At 35.9% G+C, this 21,609-nt stretch overlaps 1 protein-coding gene across 2 annotated transcripts in view; it reads right to left on the reverse strand.

Moving 5' to 3' along the window:
• LOC106083016 (homeotic protein ocelliless) overlaps positions 1-14,780 on the reverse strand; it is a 51,630-nt gene extending 36,850 nt beyond the window's left edge. For both annotated transcript variants that reach the window (XM_013245830.2, XM_013245829.2), the window contains exon 1: positions 13,946-14,780. The gene's annotated coding sequence lies outside the window, so the exon portion shown is untranslated. The remainder of the gene's footprint in view (positions 1-13,945) is intronic.
• Between the last annotated feature and the right edge of the window lie 6,829 nt (positions 14,781-21,609).

A 21,609-nucleotide genomic window follows, 5' to 3' on the forward strand; every position in this document is an offset into this window, starting at 1 on the left:
GCAAGCTGGCTGTGGCAACATGTCACGCATGCGTGCTGTCATCATCAAATGACGTTTGTTTATTTGCATTTTCGCTGCCGACTTGTTTTGGGCCCGGGAATAGTTTTGGTTATTAGCCACTACTGCTGCTGCTGCTGCAGTAAGTGCATCCGTTGTTATGTGCATAGCCATGATGGGAACTTGTTTTCTTGATGAATCTGTTTAAAACTGATTTTGATGTTTAATTAAGTTTTGTGCCAAAATTTTCAAAAAGTGTGAAAATTTGACAAGTTTAATACTTTTATTCTTCTACAGCTTATGACATGGCCTAGAATTAAATTGTTGCTACTGCCAACTAACACAGCAAATCATCATCTAACATGCTAACTAACAAACTAACAAACTAACTACCTAACTAATGCAGCTAGCTAGCTAGCTAAGTAACTGGCACTTGGCCAGCACTCAGTGAGTGAGTGTGTTGGCCATTGAGATTTCATTTTTAATTTGTATTAGCATTACACTAATAATAATGTGGCCAATGTGCTTGAGGAGCTCCCAGGCCAGGTTTTGCCCCGTGTCGTTATACACCAGCTTGGGTTGTGTTTTTTAATTGATTTTTTTTTTTTATTTGTTCATTTTAATTAGATTTCTCATAAATCAAAATGCAATTAACTCTTATCAAAGTCCAAAGAGTCTAGGCATGGCAAGGCAAGGCAAGGCACAGGCAACTTTAAACCATCAGCCATCAGCCTCATCTTTGTTGACGACATCATTGCAATGTTCGTCGTTCATCTGTAGCCCATTTTGTCATTTATTGAATTGAGGCTTTCCGCATGTTTTTCCAGCTTAAAACTAAAATCAAAAAAGATCAAATATTTTGCCGTCATCAAGCAATTGGCTAAGCATCATAGACATGGCCAAGCTATTTTTAGAGATTTTCAGTCTCAAAGCTAAACCTAAACAAATTCTCGATAATTCTACGCAATTGTCCATGAGACAATAGTGGGTAAGCCATCCGCATGTTGTTTATGGATTGAAGTCAATTGACAATTACCTCATAAGCAGCAGTATTCCGTTTTTTGTTTAGTTTTGGTGGAGAGTATATCTATGAGTCAATACCCTAAGGAACCGACTGCAACCCAAAAAAAAGGCTTTGATTTAAATCGAAAAATGTTGTTACTTCTAGGAGTTGAATGGCGTTGTTGTTGTTTCAATTCAATCTTGATAGGAATACCCTCACACCTGAATCCAGGCATGTATCATTTCTATTTAAATGGTTTTGTCAACAGCGTACAGCGTAGACGTAGAAGAAAAATAGGTGTGCTGTGCTGCCCTGGTCTTATTTTTTTTTTTTTGAAATCTCAAGTAATGAATATGTCTTGGCGGTGGCGGGACCTGATATCATACAAATCAAAATCGAACAACTCCTTCAACTCAATAATGTTTCAGTTGTTGTTGTTTTTTTTTTTTTCTTTCTTCAAGACAACAATGACTGGGGACGGGTTGTTGTCACAAGATTGACTTTTGATTTCGAAATATTGGGGGGATTTTTTTTCTTCATCCTAAAAAATACAAACTGGAATCTCCTCTGCACATGTCTGTTTGTTTGTGTTTTTTTTTCTTCTCATTTTGACTCTCCTAAGGTGGGTATGTCATTTGCACAGTTCCATGCATGTCAGGGATTCTGGTTTGTTACAAAAATGAAATAAAAAAAAAAAATTAAAAATAAATATGGAAAAAATTAACAAAGGAGAGAATATCTGTGACTGTCTTTCAACTGTCCGTCTGTCGGTCTGTCTGTCTGTCTGTCTGTCCAAGCATACAAATATATATCCATTCATGTTTTGGCCCGTTCATCCGTCTGTCTTTCCTCCAGCTTCATAGACCGAGGCTTTCAATCTTTTTGTATGTCTCCAAAATAAAAAAAAAAATAAAACAAAAATCGTTGTCTATAGATAATGCATCTCAATGGTGTGGTTGTTGTGTCTTGGAAACGGATGTGAGCTAAATGAAATTTCAAATTTGTACTTTCAGAGCCTAGGTGAGCGCTTGTCAAAGCCAAAGTCTAGCCCATATTGTCACAACCATGTCATAGACTTCTCACAGCTCATGTGTGTACCAAAAAAAAAAAAAAATTAAATAAAATAAATGAATGAATTTTTTTTTGTATGGAGTTTGTTTTTTTTTTGTACCCTCCTTAGTTTTCTTCAATGGTTAAAATTTTTGCTTTATTTGTTTTCAATTGAATAATAATCAATTTGGTGTGTGTAGTGTTTGGTATTTTTTTTTCTTCTTTGCCTCTTTTTTTTTTGTTTGGGGGGCATTTAATGTGTAGGTGTTTACATCCATGACATTATCGCACAAAAATCGCTTTGACAATGCTAGGTGTAGAGTAAACAAAACCAGTACTCCGCAACAATGGAATGGATCGTACACAGGTCTACATTGACAATGACTGAAGTCAAAAGAAAGAAGTTATTATATAACATTTGATGTTTCTTTCCTTTTCGGAAAGCAAGAGCTTATGATTCGGAACCGAGTTTCGTAACTATAGGAAGATATTTTGATCGATGATCAAAAAAAGGTTTGTGTTTTGAGTTGAAAATCATATTTAACTAAGAAAAATCATCACAAGTGTTTATTTATAGTTAGAAAATGAAATTATGATAGTTGTTGACAACTAGTCTTTTTTTGATATCTTAACATACTTCCACTATATTTTGGAAAATTTAACTCCATTCGTTCCCCTGATATCGAAATAGTTATCAAGGTGGAACTTAATGCAGATCTTATTTCTTATCAGCGGATTAAGTTCCAATATAATAGATGCCGATCCTCAGTTTCGTCTTTTAATGTTTTTATACCCTCCACCATAAGATGGGGGTATACTAAATTCGTCATACTGTTTGTAACATCTCGAAATAGGCGTCTAAGACCCTATAAAGTATATATATTCTTGATCGTCTTGACATTTTAAGTCGATCTAGCCATGCCCGTCTGTTTGTCGAAAGCACGCAAACTTTCGAAGGAGTAAAGCTAGACTCTTAAAATTTTGTCCAAATACTTCTTATTAGTAGGTCGATTGGGATAATAAATTGGCCAAATTGGTCCATGTTTTGATATAGCTGCTATATAAACCGATCTTGGGTATTGACTTCTTGAGCCTCTAGAGGGACCAAATCTTGTCCGATTTGACTGAAATTTAGCACCAGATGTTTTTCTATCACTTCCAACAACTGTGCTAAGTATAGCTTAAATCGGTCCATAACCTGATATAGGTGCCATATAAACCGATCTTGAGTCTTGACTTCTTCAGCTGTTAGAGGGCGCAATTTTTATCCGATTTTCACCTGTTTTTTTTTGGTATCACTTCCAACAACTGATCTAAGTATGGTTTAAATCGGTCCATAGAATGATATAGCTGCCACATAACCTGATATAGGTGCCATATAAACCGATCTTGAGTCTTGACTTCTTCAGCTGTTAGATGGCGCAATTTTTATCCGATTATGCACCTGATTTTTTTTGGTATCACTTCCAACAACTGATCTAAGTATGGTTGAAATCGGTCCGTAAACTGATATAGCTGCCATATAAACCGATCTTGGGTCTTGATTTCTTCAGCTTCAACTTCGGTTCAGAACCTAATTTAGCTACCATATACACCGATCTTGGATCTTGACTTCTTGAGCTTCAACTTCGGTTAATAACCTAATTTAGCTGCCATATACACCGATCTTGGATATTGATTTCTTGAGCCACTGAGGGGCGCAATTCTCATCCGATTTGGCTGAAATTTTGCATGAGATGGTTTGTTATGACTTCCAATAACTGTGCTAAGTATGGCTGAAATCGGTATATAATCTGGTATAGCTGCTATATAATCCGATCTTGGATCTTGACTTCTTGAGCCACTGTGGGGCGCAATTCTCATCCGATTTGGTTGAAATTTTGCATGAGGTGTTTTGTTATGACCTCCAACAACTGTGTTTAGTATGGATCAAATCGGTTCATAACCTAATATAGAGGGCGCAATTCTAATCCGATTTGGCAGAAATTTTTTACAATGGCTTCTCCCATGACCTTCAACATGAGTGTTCCATATGGTCTGAATCAATCTATAGCTTGATACAGCTCCCATATAAACCGATCTCCCGATTATGCTTCTTGAGCCCCTACAAGGTGAAATTCCTATCCGAATGCACTGAAATATTACACAATAACTTCTACAATGTACAGCATTGAATTCATTTATGGTCCGAATCGGACTATAACTTGATATAGCACCAATAGCATAACCGTTCTTATTCAATATTCTTTGTTTGCCTAAAAAGAGATGCCGCGCAAAGAACTCGACAAATGCGATCCATGGTGGAGGGTATGTAAGATTTGGCCCGGCCGAACTTAGCACAGTCTTACTTGCTTTATCTGATTTCGATGAGGACTTGTCTGAGTGATAAACATCTTTTTTCTGAACGGGCTACTGGATTTCATATATCGGAGTATAGTCTGTTGTTTGTCTAAATCCATGCTGAATACGATACAAATTGGTCAATATATCGATATAGCGGTCAAGCATTCTTGAGCAGGAGGTAACTTAAATTTGAAAGTTGTCCATGTAGGCTATATTTCACTTGAAGTCATAGAAAACTCATTTTCAAACCGATTTCACTGAAGATTAAATGGTGAGTTGTTATAAACTTTTAAAAATTCGCGCTCAATGTTTTCAAGCAACATGCAAGCGATTTTCAATAGAGTAGAGTAAACATTGCATTGCGTTGGCGCGAGTAAACTAATGGCGCTATAACACGGCATGTAGATGTCTTAAGGCATGTCAGCGGTTGTATTCACATGTAATTGAAAATGTTTGTCAAAATTGTCAATTTCTTATGACATAACCTAAAAATGTGAGCAAAAGCTGATTATGCGTAAAAATTGTTAAAGTTGTAAGAAAGCTGGTTCAATCATAAATTTGTGAAAACATTTTAATTTGGGGTTATTTTCATTCGACTGACAACAAAACCAGCTGATTTCTTTATGTTTTTGTCAGAAAGAATAGAAAACGCTCTAATCGAAAAAATTTCCATGTGCTATTTTGAAAAGTGATTTTCATATGTTAGTTTCGTTTATATCACACGATATGTACAACACAACATGTGCTAAATTTGACATGTCATAAGACAACTACATGACGTGTAATAGAGCCTTTAAGTAAGTTAGAAGTTAAGTGGGTTGAAGTAGCACTCACTCATTGGTACTCATATACCAGGACTGAAAGGTAGATTCTTCTCGTTATCCTTTATAAAGCTGTTGTAGCTGATATCGGCTTAACGACAAGTTGACTTCATAATTTTGAAGAGTAATCGAAAGTAGATCGAGACACAAGATATCGTTTTTTCTTTCAATTTTTTGGAAACTTTTTGCTTGGATTTTTATAAATGTATTGTTAAATTTTGAATTCTGCTTCCTATAATGAAGCCACAAAGTTCCTCGTGTCTCGATCTACGATATGTCGTGTCTCGATCTTCTTTCGATTACTCTTCAAAATGTTTGAAAAATGGGGTATGTTGTAAAATCTTTGAAGAATTTTTAATCATTTCTTATGTAGTCAAATCTTTTACATTTAAAGATGAGGTGATCTTTCGAAGCAGTTATACATTTCGAAGGATTTTTTGGGTAAGAGTAGTAGTACTAATTTACATTTATTTCAAATATCTGAATGTTTAAGCCAATGGAAAACTATTGGTCAGGCATTTAACAGAGTCCAAAGCGTAGGCATACGTCGTTTTGGATTCAGACCAAGTACAATATCTTTGTATCCTGAAGCCGAAGCATATGGCCATGAACGTGCAGTTGCTGGTTCAGTTGTACAACGCAGTAACGAATTCGGATGGATTCGGGATAATCAGCAGAAAAGATCTGACCACGTGGAATAGCCCAAGGTTCATTAGTTTACAATACTATTAGAAACAGCATAGTTCTTAAACTAAGGGAAATTAGAGATGAAACTGACCAACAACTTTCAAAGAATCTGTTTCAGCAGCTTCTAAAACACCACCTACACAAAATTCTATAGAAATTTTACCTTCGAAAATCTAAGATGCTTTCGGAAACGTTCTTATACGCTGAGCACTGAATATCCCGAAGACTGTAGGAGATTTAAGAAAACTGACCGAAACCTCTGAAAGAATATGGTACAGAGGATACCTCAAACTCAATAGTAGTAAATTCTATGATTTAACGTTCTCAAGAAGTCAACTGTAATAAAACTTCAGAACTATACTTTTGTAGTAGTTGTTCATACAATGTTCCAAAAACTCAGTAAAATAGAATGCATACCATTTATTGGTTTATTAACGAGTTCAAGTATGGTAAACTTCAGGTGGATTAGTTTGCTACATCAAAGATGCATATCTCCCGTCGACGTTTTTCTATAGGAAAGTGAATAGTAGACTTTATTTAAAATGAAATATCTGTGTACTGTGCAGGCCTTTAAGCCTTTAGACCATCGAACTAATGGACTTGTAGGGAATGGATTTTATGGAAAATATTTTTAATTGAAGGCTTGATGGCTTATACATTACATATTTGCAGAAGAACATGCCATTATTGAATATTCTTCAGCTAAACATTATTTAAAATAAATTTATTTTTTTTTTCATAACTTTGCAGACCTGTGTTATCGATGATTTGGTTTTTTTTTATTTCTTTGTTTATTTGCTTTTCGCATCTGAATGAAGGAAACCTCGAAAATATTATAAATGTATTTTGATTAAAATTATGAAATAATAAGGTAATTAAGAATTCCTACAACGCCCTGCCCTCCACCATCCCTCTGCAAAGTCTGAAAAAGGTATTATTCCACCAAGCCAAGCGAAGACAAGCCGAGACTGAAATCAGCTAACGTTAGATGAAGCAGCTCCTCTAGATGCTTCCAGCATTTGCTCGTTCGTCGTTCATTTGAAGCTGGAACCAAACATTTAATCAATAAATGTTTTATTGTTTGTTCTCTATAACCACTCATTTTTCATAAAAGTATTCATATGGAAAAACTAAAACCCGTTTCTGGCAAAGATCTAGCCGTTTGAGAGCGTTGGGTTGGGTTGAATGTTGTGTAGTTACCCAAGTTGTTGTTACCATGGTTGGCTGTTTGATTTTAGTATGTTTAGGAAACCCCCTTTTCTTGAATTAATAATAACAATATTTGGTGATTTTGTTTTCTTTTTGATTTTTTGGTTTCGAGTTGTTTTTCTTTTGTGTGTTGAAATAATTTATTCAATTTCGATATGTAAATGTGCTTCTGATTAATAAGTAATAATAACTTGGGCAACAGCAGTAACAGCAGCAGCCGCAGCATCATAGTAATTTATAGCCCTCCTATTAGACCACAGAGCAATGTTTTATATGCTAGGGACTCACAAGTTCCCCAAACTGAAATTTATGAAAAAGAATCACCCTTCATGGAGAGTAAGGTTCCGAATGCTATTCATCGTGTTGTTAGAAGTTTAACTGAAAATGTGTGAATAATGTGTCGGTTGCCTTTTGATATAGAGCGGAGTGTAGCTAACTAACCAAAGCTTGGATCCCAGCTAAATGTAAATGATAAACCAGCCCCCTTCTTTTTTAATGGGCCCCCAAAAAACACCCATTGGGGATGTGAACTTAATTTTCATTCTTTTGGTAAAGAGTAATGAGGAACGGTCGAAAAAAAATCGAAGCGAAACCAAAATTTCACTAATTCAAGGTTGTTGAATTAGTTTGTCTCTGATCTTGTTCAAATTAAATCGGCCCGACCCGCTTGAAACTCGTCGTCGAGTTGTGTGTTAGAATTTCCTGTTGAAAACGAGTAGTTTTATTTGTGTTTTCACACGCTTTCTGGTGTTTGTTTTCTTTCGATCACCAGTGTGTGACAGTGACATCAGGGGCCTCATGCTGGGCTAAATGGGTTTTCAAAACGAAAGAAAGAAAAAGGAGAGATATCTCTTCTTCTATGGTTCTTTAAAAAGGTATGACAAACTCATAAAGACTTTCCGGTATGCATCGTGTTTGACAACATGCTTGTCCGTTGGCTGTTGATGTTCTTTGATGGAATCTATCATTGAGCACTATTAGTTTTGTGTTAAACCATTAAGGGTTTAGTGAACCAAAAATGTGAGAAAGAATGAAGCCAAACACAAAGAGGCAAAACATCACAAGAATCATACATATGACAAATTTTGTTGATGTTTTGTGATTTTTCATAATAATAATGATTGTCAATCAGTAATTTTTGTTGTTGTTATTGAATTTGGTAATAAGCACTTGTTGTTAAAAACCTCAAGTTGTTGTTATTAAATCTCCTCAAAAAAATAAAAAAAAAAACACCTAACCATATGGCGCCGTTGTATTGCACAATTAATGGCTATTTGTGCGCCACAAAGATTATTGGTCACACACATTAAACCACCTTCGCACACAATTGTCTCTTTGTTTACATTTCCTGAGTTGGGTTCCTTTTGCAAAAAGCAAAAAACGAACACCACATCATGTGGTCATAACTCTAATTAAGACACCATCGTTACTTATTGTGGACATATTTGCATTTAAAGTTAATTTAAACAATGATTGGAAGAATTGGTATAAATTATTTTATTATTATTATTGTTATAATGCAGTCATTTAGAGAATTACACTTGCTAAGAAGAATTTTTTATTAGAAAAGGCAGAAAGAAAGACATTCAGAGATCTTAAAATGGCTCATTTATGATTGAAAATAAATACGGCCTAAATGCTTTGAAAAATTTGACAATGACTTAAAAGTTATATTTTTAGGATTCAAGATTATTATTAAACAAGTTATAGTCCGATACGGACCATAAATGAATGCTGAACATTGTAGAAGTCATTGTGTAATATTTCAGTCCAATCGGATAAGAATTGCGCCTTGTAGGGGCTCAAGAAGCAAAATCGGGAGATAGGTTTATATGGGAGCTGTATCAAACTATTGATCGATTCAGACCATATTAGACACGTATGTTGTCATGAGAGAAGCCATTGTACAAAATTTCTTCCAAATCGGATGAAAATTGCGCCTTCTAGAGGCTCAAGAAGTCAAGATCCCAGATGGCTTTATATGGCAGCTATTTCAGGTTATGAACCGATTTAAATCATACTTAACACAGTTATTGGAAGTGATACCAAAACACGACATGCAAAATTTCTGTCAAATCGGATAAAAATTGCGCCCTCTAGAAGCTCAAGAAGTCAAGACCCAAGATCGGTTTATATGGCAGGTATGTCAAAACATGGACCGATTTGAATCAAACCTAGCGCAGTTGTTGGAAGTGATACCAAAACACGACATGCAACATTACAGTCAAATCGGATAAGAAAAAGCCCCTAGAAGCTCAAGAAGTCAAGACCTAAGATCGGTTTATATGGCAGCTATACCAAAACATGGACCGATTTGGCCCATTTACAATCCGAACGGACCTACACCAATAAAAAATATTTGTGCAAAATTTCAAGCGGCTAGCTTTACTTCTTCGAAAGTCAGCGTGCTTTCGACAGACAGACGGATGGATGGACATGGCTAGATCGACTTAAAATGTCATGACGATCTAGAATATATACACGTTATGGGGTTTTAGAGCATATTTCGAGGTGTTACAAACAGTATGACGAAATTAGTATACCCCCATCCTATGGAGGAGGGTATAATAAGATGTATATAAAAATGTTAGGTCTTTATAAGAGTTTTAAATAATTGAATAATGAAGACGTCTCGTGATATACATTCACTTTTGATAATTGAAAATTATAAACAAAAATCAAGAGCGGCAAGTCCATTTTGATGCATACCGGTGGTTGAGTTGGCAGCGGGATCGGTTTACTTGGATTTGTCCCCACAAACATATAACTGTCGATACGCGGTCAGCTTAAAGTCGTCTAAGTGAGTCAGATGCACTTCTCTAAACCAAGCCCGCTTTGTTGGTAGCGTTTTTGGGTAATCAGTGTTTTTCGATTCCAACCAGATTCTTTGTTCTGGCGCTACTGTTGTATCACAGCCGGGTAGCTGACTTGCTAGAGTGCTTGGATTACGAGTGCCGGGGTCGTGGGTTCGATTCCCGCCAGAAGCCTTAATCTGTCGCTACTGTGGTATCACAATGGATCTTAAATTGTCTAAGTGAATCTGTAAAAGAACTGCCACTCTTCCCTAACCCCCTAACCCTGGTATCACAATGGATAACAATTGTCTAAGCAAGTGTGTTTAAAGACTGCCGTTCTATCCTAAGCCTAATAACACAATTAAGACGTTTTTATGTTGTTTTTTACATCCAAACGATAAATCGATTAACCGCCCTAAATTATTTGATTATCTGTTCATTTGAAAATGTGTCAATTGTTTGATTATTTGAAATATCACAAATAATCGAATAACGATTAATTGAGTGTACACCCTAGTTGGTAGCCATGATCTTCATAGTCCCTACTTGAACCCAGAGAAATTAGTTTGCTGATATCAGCAAACACTGTCTGCTGTTTTTAAAAAAATTTTTTTTTGATTGTTTTAGGAAATTATACTAAGATTTTGAACTTTTAAACGACAATAGAAGCATTTGCTAAGTACTTGTTTTTTGTGTAAAAGCATAAACATGAATTAAGTAGTTATTTTGCCTGCTGTTATTTAAATTCCCTAAAAAAAGATAAGATTGAATATAGACATCTTTAAAATATTTATACAATTTTTGGGGTACCTTTAACTCTTTTTCATCCGAAAACAGCAGAAAATGTTCGCAGATTTTCTGTTACATACATTTTTACAGTTTTTACTAACTCTCTGAGTGTGCTTAAGAGTAACAGCTGTAACCAATACTTATCCGTTTTGGATAAGTTTGTCGATGATGTTCTGTCATGGCTTTCATCTTCCATATAAACTCAACGTCGAATTTGAAGTCTTCAACGCTTGAGGACGCAATTTATACCTAAGGCAAATATTGTTTAAATCGGCTATAATACACATATTAGTCCATGAGCTAATTTGGCATTTTCTTACTCCAGGGTCAAAAGAACATTAAATCGTTGGTGTATGGGATTCCAAAGATGTCGCAAAGACACGGATGATGCAATGTTGCGATATTGGTTCAAAATAAGAGAAACATATTTGAATAAAATCCCAACATATGTTGAATAAAGTATATAAATTAAAAGTAACTAATAGAAATGCAAATTCCACGACAAATCTCGATTTATTTGACTAATACAATGGCAGAGATGGTTTTCTAATGTATTTTCTTTAATTGAGATATAAAGAAATATTCCAATAAGGAAGAAATTTTGTTTCGATAAAGATCTTCTTAGTGAATCTGAATCTCTATTCCGAAATATTAAGAAATCAATACCGCACTGACATAAAAAAGACGCTTCTTTGTAAATACCAGCTGGTATTATTCATGCACATTATTTTTATTACCATTTGGTATTAATGCAATACCAGCCTAAGAAAACTATTTGGTGTGTACGTAACATAACTGTTTTCGTAACACATCGTCGCCATTCAAAGTTGTGTCCTTCAATTTAATAACATGTTATTTAATATTTTGTGCGTGAATGGTGTTTTTAAAGGGTGATTTTTTATGAGCTATAGGAAGATTTTCAAAAAAAAAAACACATACAATATAGAAAAATCCATAAAATCTTTGTTTGAATCTATAGTACTGTCAATATAATTTAATGTTTTAAGATTATTTCATGCAAATGTTGACCGAGACTGCGCCTTAAATGGTCCAATTAGTCCAATCTTGACATACTCTTTCTAACTTTTTTTTAAATGCTTCAATGTTGTCTTCCAATACGTCAATTGAAGCGGGCTTGTCTGCATAGACATGAGCTTTAACATAGCCCTACAAAAAATAGTCTAAAGAAGGCAAATCACACGATCTAGGCGGCCAATTGACGGGTCCCGAACATTAAATAAAATGTTCACCTAGCTCGTCTCTCAATAAGTGCATTGTTACGCGTGTGTTGTGGCATGTGGCACCGTCTTGTTGAAAACACATGTCATGCATGTCAAGCTATTGCTTTTTGGGCAAAAAAAGTTGGGTAACATCTCACGATAGCGCTAACCATTCACTGTTACATTACGATTCGCATCATATTTGAAGAAGTACGGTTCAATGATGCCACCAGCCCATAAACCGCACCTAATTGTGACTTTTTCTGGATGCATTGGTAGTTCTTGCAATGCTGCTGGTTGATCTTTACTCCAAAATCGACAATTCTGCTTATTTACGTACCCATTGAGCCAAAAATGAGCTCCGACGTAAAATGGAAAAAGCGCGCGATGAACTTTCTAACAGAGCACACATTGCAAATGCAAATTTTGACCATGAACATTCCACTAAGGAACAGAGACTAACTTCTCACATATCAATGAGTGCAGTCCGATTTAAGTTTAAGCTCAATGGTAAGGGGCCTCCTTTTTATAGCCGCAGTGCGTTCCTCTTGGGAGAGAAGTTTTGCAAGGCATAGTACCTTACAAATGTTGCCAGCATTAGGAGGGGAAAACCACCGCTGAAATTTTTTTCTGATGGTCTCGCCAGAATTCGAACCCAGGCGTTCAGCGTCATTAGAGGACATACCTCTGCGCTACGATGCCGCCCGACAGAGCACGCATTTTAATCATAAAATTCAATAATTTGCAAGCGTTATTCGTTTGTAAGACAATTCATGGTTAAATTATAGACCAAACTAAAGATGTATGACAGTGAAACAAAACAGGAAACGTGAGCTGTTTAAACCAGTGTTGCCAAAAAACATCCTTTAGTTTGAAATTAATACTATAGGAAACTCCAAACAAGATAACTATATCATATAATTTGATAAAATATATTCGAAGATCGTTAGCGTTTGTTGGTGTATTCCATATACTTCCATATATAAAGTATATGGAATCTATTGCTCATTAAACGAATCGAAGTTGGTCAAGATTTAACATTATTTTTTTAAATTATTTTTTAATGATGTTTGTTTCAACCCTTCACGGGACAAAATGACCAAGTGATGACAAAAATGGTGTTTGAACTATATGGGTTTGGAACTAAGCCAATTACAGTTGAGCATTAAAATCAAAACCATGTGGTAATAAATTTTATACTAAATAGTACTCATCGCTTTTTTTTTCTCTTGGTGGGATATGCAAAGCGAACGAATGGATGCAGCGATGGTAGGGTTCTTCTTTTGTCAAAAAGTGCGAATTTGCCAATAAAATATGCGGAACATTATTAATAAAGACATTTCATTAATAGATTATTGATAAGCGAAATAGTATTAACTGAACAATTGTAATGTTAATTTAACATGAAAATAAAGTAAACAACTATCAGTTTTAAATAATCCATTTCATTTACGGCAAATTTCAGTTAACAATTGAAAAAAGTCATAATTGAACATATGTTTAAATAAAGAATTAGAAACACAAACCACCAACCACAGTTTAATAGAAGAGATCAAGAGGGTTATCGTTTATAGGATGTCGTAGAGCCATCTTTACTTTTCCTCATATTTTAAAGTAAACTAGCAGATTTGGCGGGCTTCTTTCCATTAACCACATTAAATCGATTTTCGTTCAAGTATTGTCCAGAAAAACTTCCCCATTTATATGTTCCAATTAAAAGAATATGGAATACGGTAGGCTTATGTGTTACCACCGTCCATATTAAATCGATTGTCGTTTAAATATTGTCCAGAAAATCTTCCCAATTATATTTTGTTATTGCAAGAACATCGAAAATTGCACTTTTTTAGAAAATGATCTCAAATACCAAAATATTGCAAACCATCTTTCATAGTTATGGATAAAACATATCGAAAATTCGCTACAATAGTTTGCGACGGCTTTTTGAGTTTGAGCTTTGGCCTGTAGGGAAATGTTTTTGAAACAAGATCACTGCTTATTTCATGGAGCGATTTTAAACTCTTCACTTACCAATAGAGCTTAAAGCACAACAATAGTGCTTCTCCGAGTAGTTGCGTGTTTAGTGAATATATTCCAAAATCGATAGCAGGATGGTTCCAAATGGTCTTCGATACACAAAACACTGCACTTTAGCACTCAATATATATTTTTTTGCAATTTTTAAATTCGTTTTTCTTTTCAATCAATATTGTTTTGATTAAAGACTTTTAAGGGATACTCTATCCCACACAAACACACTTTTCTATGTGAATTGTACCAGAGGAAAATTGTAGAATTTTTTTCCAATGCTGTGTGTTGCTGATGTTATAGGGTTTCAATAGTGTATTCCGTTTTCCATTAAATATTTGTTAATTATTATTTTCTTAAAGAAAATTTTCACGCGGGATTTTTGTTTAGTTTTAAGCGAACAGTTAACACGAGCTTGGCTTAGCTTACGCTTAAGACCAACTAAACTAAGCGCTGTGAGCGCGTTAGGCTAACTTGTAATATTTCTTCACTGTTTTATTTTGCGGGGGGATGTGTTTCCCTCCTCGACTGCTTGTTTGTTTATTGTGATTAGAGCTTTAGCCAAATTTGAAATGTAATTAAAAATCAAAGTAAACCATAGAACTTTTTCTTCTTGGGCTGATTTTTTGTTTGTTTTTATTTTTAATTTCAACGTTTTTTTTCTCTAGGTGGGATATGCAAAGCGAACGAATGCATGCAGCGACGGCGGCGGAAAACGTGAGCGGCGGCGGTATGAACACTGACTGTTGACAAGACTAGCAATAAACAACGGCCAGCGGCTGACGACGACAAACACCACAGACACAGATTTCACAACAGAGACACACTACGGATTCGAACGAACGTTACTTTGAAACTGAACGTGGTTCTATGGCCAAAACACCTTTTGCCACAGACACGAAACGTATCACAACGGCAGAAGGCACACACACGCAGTGGTAGTAGTGAGTGCTGGTGGTGAATGGTGGCAGCCAACACTCATACACAAGACTTCGTTGTTGCGCGTGGTAGTAGTAGTAGCAGTAGTGTAACTGTTGTTGCTTATTTGGTTTGGTTTGGTTAGTCAGTCGTCGTATTTTTAACGAGCAACGGCAACGAGTATACCCGAGAGAGGTGTAGAAAGGTAGGGTGGTGGTAGGTTAACCAAATGTAAACACAAGCAACCAAATTAACCATCACACGGCATCGGTATTCCCCATGGCAGGCAAACCTAGCCAACGAGAGAGTGAAGAGAGCCGCCTTATGTGAGCAAGGTGAGACAAATGCCCTCTCTATGACGGGCCTTGTTTAACGCATTGCCTTTAGCCAAACGGCTAGAGTGAGACAAAAAGCTCTCTCTAACATTTAACGACCAGCATGGAACTGAGAACGGCAACAAAAAGACAAACTGTGGGTAGAGTATGGTTAGAGTGAGCTGCTGGTTGTTGTATTTGTATCCATTGGGAGATGATGGGAAAACAACAAAAACCATACAATCAAATTCGTAGTGCTTTTGTGTATGGTTGCGAATACGTATTTTTTCAGTTTTTGTTTTCATCATTTGATGAGGATGCGAATACCAACCTAAACCACTCCCCCATAGTTAAAAAGCACAAACATGCGTACGTACGCCTGGTACAAAACAAATACACACTCATGCATACACGCTGGTACACTGGAAGAGGGAACCCAAGTGAATGAGTGAGCGAGCGGTTCAACAACTTCCCAACTAAACATCGAGAGTAAAGCAAAAATAAAACGAAGAAAAAAAGTATGAAAACCCGAAAAAGTCTGGCCATCACTACTTTGATTTGTGATAAGTATGGGGCGGGGGGAGGGAGATTATTATGCTTTTGGGTGTGTTGGCGCGGGGCGCTCTATGCTCTGTTGTTGTTGTTGCTGATGTTGATGTTGTTATATTGGAGGAGTCGTGTGTGGTGCCTTGTTCTTTCGACCCGTCCATCAGTCAAACCGTCTGTCAGCCAGCAACGGCAGCTCGTCGACCCAACAGCCAGTCAGCCATTGTGCAAAAAGCATATCTTTACCCGAATCTACAACAGTCTACGACAAATTGTTCAGCACTCTGATTCTCCTCTGAAGTAGTTTCCAAATTGCCTTTACCCTTAATCACCCACCCGCTCCACATGTATGTATATAAAAGCATTGGTAGGTGAATGGATGTGTGTGTGTGTGTGTGTCAGTACATACATAAATATGTGTGTACATGAATTTTGAGTTGCATGCAAAGCGAGTGTGACACGCAAGACATACACTGAGGCGTTAATTTTAATATTCGTGTTTACATTGCCCCAGGGCTTAAATTTTCCTTTGAAATGTTTCGTCCTTATTAATTTTCCACGAGATTGAAACATGGATGGCTTTCAATAGAAATGTAATTAAAATTGTTATGCTTTTTTTTTATTTTGTATATTAAAATTAGGTTATGGTCGAATGAAATAATTTTTTTTTACTTAACTAATAAATAAAATGACAGAAAATTTTGTGCAGTTAGAATACTAACTTCTTGCTAATATTATGAAATGTTAATATTTCTTAATAAGTTTATTTCTATTTAACACGAGAGATACCAGCCGGGCATTTCAATCGGTATTTGAAATGCATCTGAGATTTTTTTTGTTTTAATTTCGTTTGCTTGTTAGAAAACTTGAGAGATCGATTTATGTATATAGGGGGGGGGGCTACTAATAGCTGCTTTGCATGAATGTTGGAAGTCTAAGCAAAAGTCTTTGTGCCAAATTCCAGCCAAATCGGAGGAGAAATATGCCCTCTAGGGTATCAAGAAGTCTAATCGGATGATCTATTTATGTGGGAGGTATATCTAAGCGTGGACCGATTTGACCAATTTTCAATCCCAACGGAGCAACATTTATAAAAAGTTTATGTGCAAAATTTTTTGCACCTAGCTTTACTCTTTCGAATGTTAGCGTACTTTAGGGCGGACATGGCCAGAGTGCACTCCTCACTTTGCGATTACATACCATACCACGAGGCGTGAAAATCTATGCCAAAGAGGTACATTTTGGTACTAAAAATGTGAAATGGTTTGTAGCCAAAAAGAATAATTTTTATTGCAGAATAGTAATTCAGTTGGAGGCGTGCTTGGATTGCCAGAGATGGGGACATGAGTTCGATTCTCACCAGAGGCTTTGGTCTGTTGCAACTGTGGTATCACAATGGACTTAAAATTGTCTAAATGATTTTGCAAAGGACTGCCACTCTTACCTAACTTAACCTACATATAAATCTGCACCGATATTGATGAGATTTTGAACACATATGGCGACGTCAAGTAAAACACTTCATGTCACACATACTGGGACGTCAAACAAAACACCTCGTGCAAAATTTGGTAAAAATCGGACCACCTTCAATTTTGGTAAAGAAAGGACCAAAATTGTAGCTTCTTCAGCTTTAAAATGGCGTATCGGGTGAAAGATATATATGACATCTACATCTAAATCTTAACCGATTCCGATGAAATTTTATACACGTATTAAGAGGTTAGACGAAACATTTCATGCTGAATTTTGTTTTGATCGGACCAAAGTGTGGATACTAAAGACTATATGGGAGCTATATCGAAATCTGAACCGATTTTGTACACTATGGGGACGTCAAGTAAAACACTTCATGACAAATTTGGTAAAGATCAGATCAAGATTGTGGCTTTTACAGCTTTAAAAGGGTGTATCGGATGAAAGATATATATAGGACCTATAACTTAATCTGAAATGATTTTTTCAAAATTAATAGCGATCGTTATTGGACCAAAAAAGTGACTTGTGCAAAATTTAATGAAAATCGGACAATAAATGCGACCTTGATTACAAAAATACATGGACAGACGGACATGGCTTCATCGAATCAGCAAGTAATTCTAAGCCGATCGATATACTTATCGATGGGTTTAGGACATCTCCTTAAAAAATAAAAACCTGTACCACAGTGATGGTGTAGAGTATAAAAAGTGTCGAAAAAATACTAAAAAATCTGTGCGTCCAAGGATTTCAAACAGAAGTTCCGTTAGCTTGGGACCTTTATTAAACTATGACCAAATTTCATAAATTAGAGTAATTTTTATTACCCTCCGCTATAGGATGTGGGTATACAGTTTTCTTCATTCCGTTTGTAACACATCGAAATATTGAACTGATCGTCTTAACAGTCTAAATCAAACGGGCATGGCTTAGCCCGTCCTTCTGTCCGGCGGAATAAAGCTAGCATGGTGCGCCTGAATCAACCTTATATAAAAAGGTCTTACACCTAGAAAATTATTTGAGATTCTGAATTTTAAATTTTCATAGATGAGAAAAAACCAAAACTAAAATAAACTGTAGAGAGATTTTTAAAAAAAAATCCACTTTGAAAATTCCTACACACGAAGTACGATTAAGTTTTGTTTTATGAAAGCGAAAACTTGAATAAAGATATCTTTATGAATTTTTCTGCGTTCTGCATATATAAGTATCCTTAAAAAAAAAACAAAAAATATATTCTCGAATTTTTTCGGAAAAATACCCATTTGAGGCGAAGATGCTTTCCAAATCGCCATTTTTTTTGTACATTGGTTATGGAAGCTACAAATGTTGCTTGAGGCAAAAAAAATATGTTGCATGTGTTTTTAGGGGACATACAGGGTGGCTGATGAAAGCCGCTACCAAAAAAAAATGTAATAACTTTTTTTCTATTTAATAATAATAATTTAATAATTAATTTAATTAATTAATTAATTAATTTAATTAATAATAATTTAATAATTAATTTAATAATTTAATTTAACATGAATAAAAGAAAAATGTATTCCATACACCGAAAAAAAAATGTAGCAATATTCATCATTGTAGCAATATTCATCAGCCACCCTGTATGAAGTAAAAAAAGCATAAATCCGAATGGGGGATCTTGGCTTGGTATTTGGAGAATTCGAAAGATTTCCAAATTTAAAAACATACAAGATTGCCTACCTTGAAGTACATCTAACACCCTGTAAAGTTGACACCTATTACTAAAATTTGCACTTAAATCGCATGTACAATATGTGGGTCTTTATGGCAACTATTCCTAACCATGGTACTATTTTCAATGTATTTGGCATGAGTTTAAATACTGATTCAACACTCTGTACCAAATATAAGCTGAACTATTTTCAACCCAATTTAGCTTACATTTGGTACAGAGGAGCTTAAAAAGTTAAATTGGAAGATCAATTAATTCGCCATTAATATCAAGGTAGTGGATTATATTTGATTCATGTGTTGAGAACTCTTATGCATGTCACATTTTCAGCGAAATCAGGCAATAAATCCGACTTTTATGGCATTAAGACCCTAAATTGGTCTAAATGGCTGCTATATCGCAATATGCTCCGATCTGCACCATATTCAGAACGTATAACTTAATTACTTACTTTAATTGGCTAGCGTTCCAAGCGCCTCGATCTTTTGCGCTCATTCTAAAATCTCTGACATCAAGTTTCGAAGTGTCTCCCACCATTTGATCTTTCCATCGGGCTTTTTTCCTTCCTGGTTTGAGTGTACCACCATGTTTGCCTTCAAAAAACTTCTTTGCTGGAGCTTCTTCATCCATTCTAACAACATGACCTAGCCAACGCAACCGTTGTATTTTGATGTGTGTAGCTATGCCATCGTCATCATACAGCATACATTAACGCAAACTGGTGCATATATTTTACGAAAGAATCTTTCTCTGAAATGCTCCAAGAACTGCATCATCTGTTTTCACAAGTACCCACGCCTCATAACCATATAGCAACACGGGTAGTATCAGTGTCTTGTATTGGGTTGCCCAAAAAGTAATTGCGGATTTTTCATATAGTCGGCGTTGACAAATTTTTTCACAGCTTGTGACTCTGTAATTTCATTCTTTCTTCTGTCAGTTGTCAGCTGTTAGCTTGCTTTAGAAAAAAAGTGTAAAAAAGTATATTTGATCAATGTTCATTCTAAGTTTTATTAAAAATGCATTTACTTTCTTTTAAAAAATCCGCAATTACTTTTTGGGCAACTCAATATAATGTACTCTTCGTCTGTCGAGTGGTGGTCTTGTTTCTGAACTGAACAGGATGTATAACAGGAGGCTTTTAACAACTCATTGTTTCTCATTTCAGTGAAATCGTGTAATTAATGCGGTTTTTAAGGTCATTGGACTCTAAATCGGCTGATCGATCGACCTATATGGCATCTATATCTAAATACGATGACGGTAGGCTTGAAGCAAACTCACGGTTTCAAATTTCAGCGAAATCTTTAAATAAATGCGCTTGTTCTGGACTTAATACCCCGAGTCGGCAGATCGCGCTGTATGACAGCTATATGTAAATATGGTCCGACATGGACCACATTCATGGCGCACATCGGGGTCCCTAGCAAAACACACTGACAAAAAATGACGGTTTTATGAAAGTAAGACCCAAAATCTGCAGATCTGCCTATATGGCAGCCATATCCAAATATAGTCCGATAAGGCCCATTCAAAAACTTACCCTGCGTAAAGAAAAAATTCGGGTGTGTGCCAAATTTCAGCTAGATATCTAAATTTTTGAAGGCTGTAGCGTGATTACAACAAACGGATATACAGAAACACGGACAACGTTAAATCGTCTAGAATTTTAAGACGATCTAGAATATATTTTGTAGGGTCGAAAATGGATATTTCGATGTGTTGCAAACGGTATGACTTAATGAAATGGTGGTGTGTATAAAATTTTACAAAATGCAAAGAAATCGGCAAATCTGGCAGCACTGGCTTTAACTACCATTCTAATTACTTTTGATCTATTGTGTTTGCTACGAATAGCTAAGAGAGCTTAAGACAAAAAAAAAACTACATATCAGACCTGCTTAAAGGATGGAGGTTCAATGAGCTTCTTCTGAGTCGACAAGCCGATTACTGGCTTAGGTGTATATCCATTGTGGCATGGGGCGGATTAATATCTACACCCTCTTTTCAACCTAACCTAACCTAACCTATATTCTCTAAGCTCTGGAGTAGCCGATGATTTATATAAATAAGGCTAAATTAAGGCACTAAGATAGATGTTGTTTTTTCCATCTTCCAAATGATTAAGGAACATTTTTTTCATTGAAATTTATTTATTTAGCATATCGCGTGATGTCCTTTGGAAGTCTAATTTAACAATTAATCTAAATTTTTCCAGTGTATTATTACCTCCCTCTTACTACCGAAGTACATTTCCCCCATCACTTAACAGCATAAGGAGGACAATGGAACTAATTGAGGCAGCATTTTTTCTTTTTTTCCTGTTTTTTTGCCATCGCATGTCGTACTTCACGGCAGGCCATTAGTTGGCGTTCCTACACCTACCTATCAACCTCTCCATAAGATCCAACCAACATTTGTTAGCCATTTTATATGTCCCGAGCAGGGGTTATGTAGGCACACGTAGCCAAAAGCACACACATTCAGCCATACCGCAATGATATAAGTGTGTCCGTGTGTATGTACTTATGTAGGGACAACAACATCCATCGCCATACAAACATATTTCAAGGGATGTATGTACGCGTGAGTGTTCATGCATATTCATACAGGGCCAAGTAAGTATTCGAGTAGAATTAATAGAGAGTGGTAGCATGTCATAAATTGGGCTTTTGGCCTCTACTGAAGTGCAAAGGAATTGAAAAATGAAA

This window comes from Stomoxys calcitrans, chromosome 4 (assembly GCF_963082655.1).
Source record: "Stomoxys calcitrans chromosome 4, idStoCalc2.1, whole genome shotgun sequence".
NCBI lineage: Eukaryota > Metazoa > Arthropoda > Insecta > Diptera > Muscidae > Stomoxys > Stomoxys calcitrans.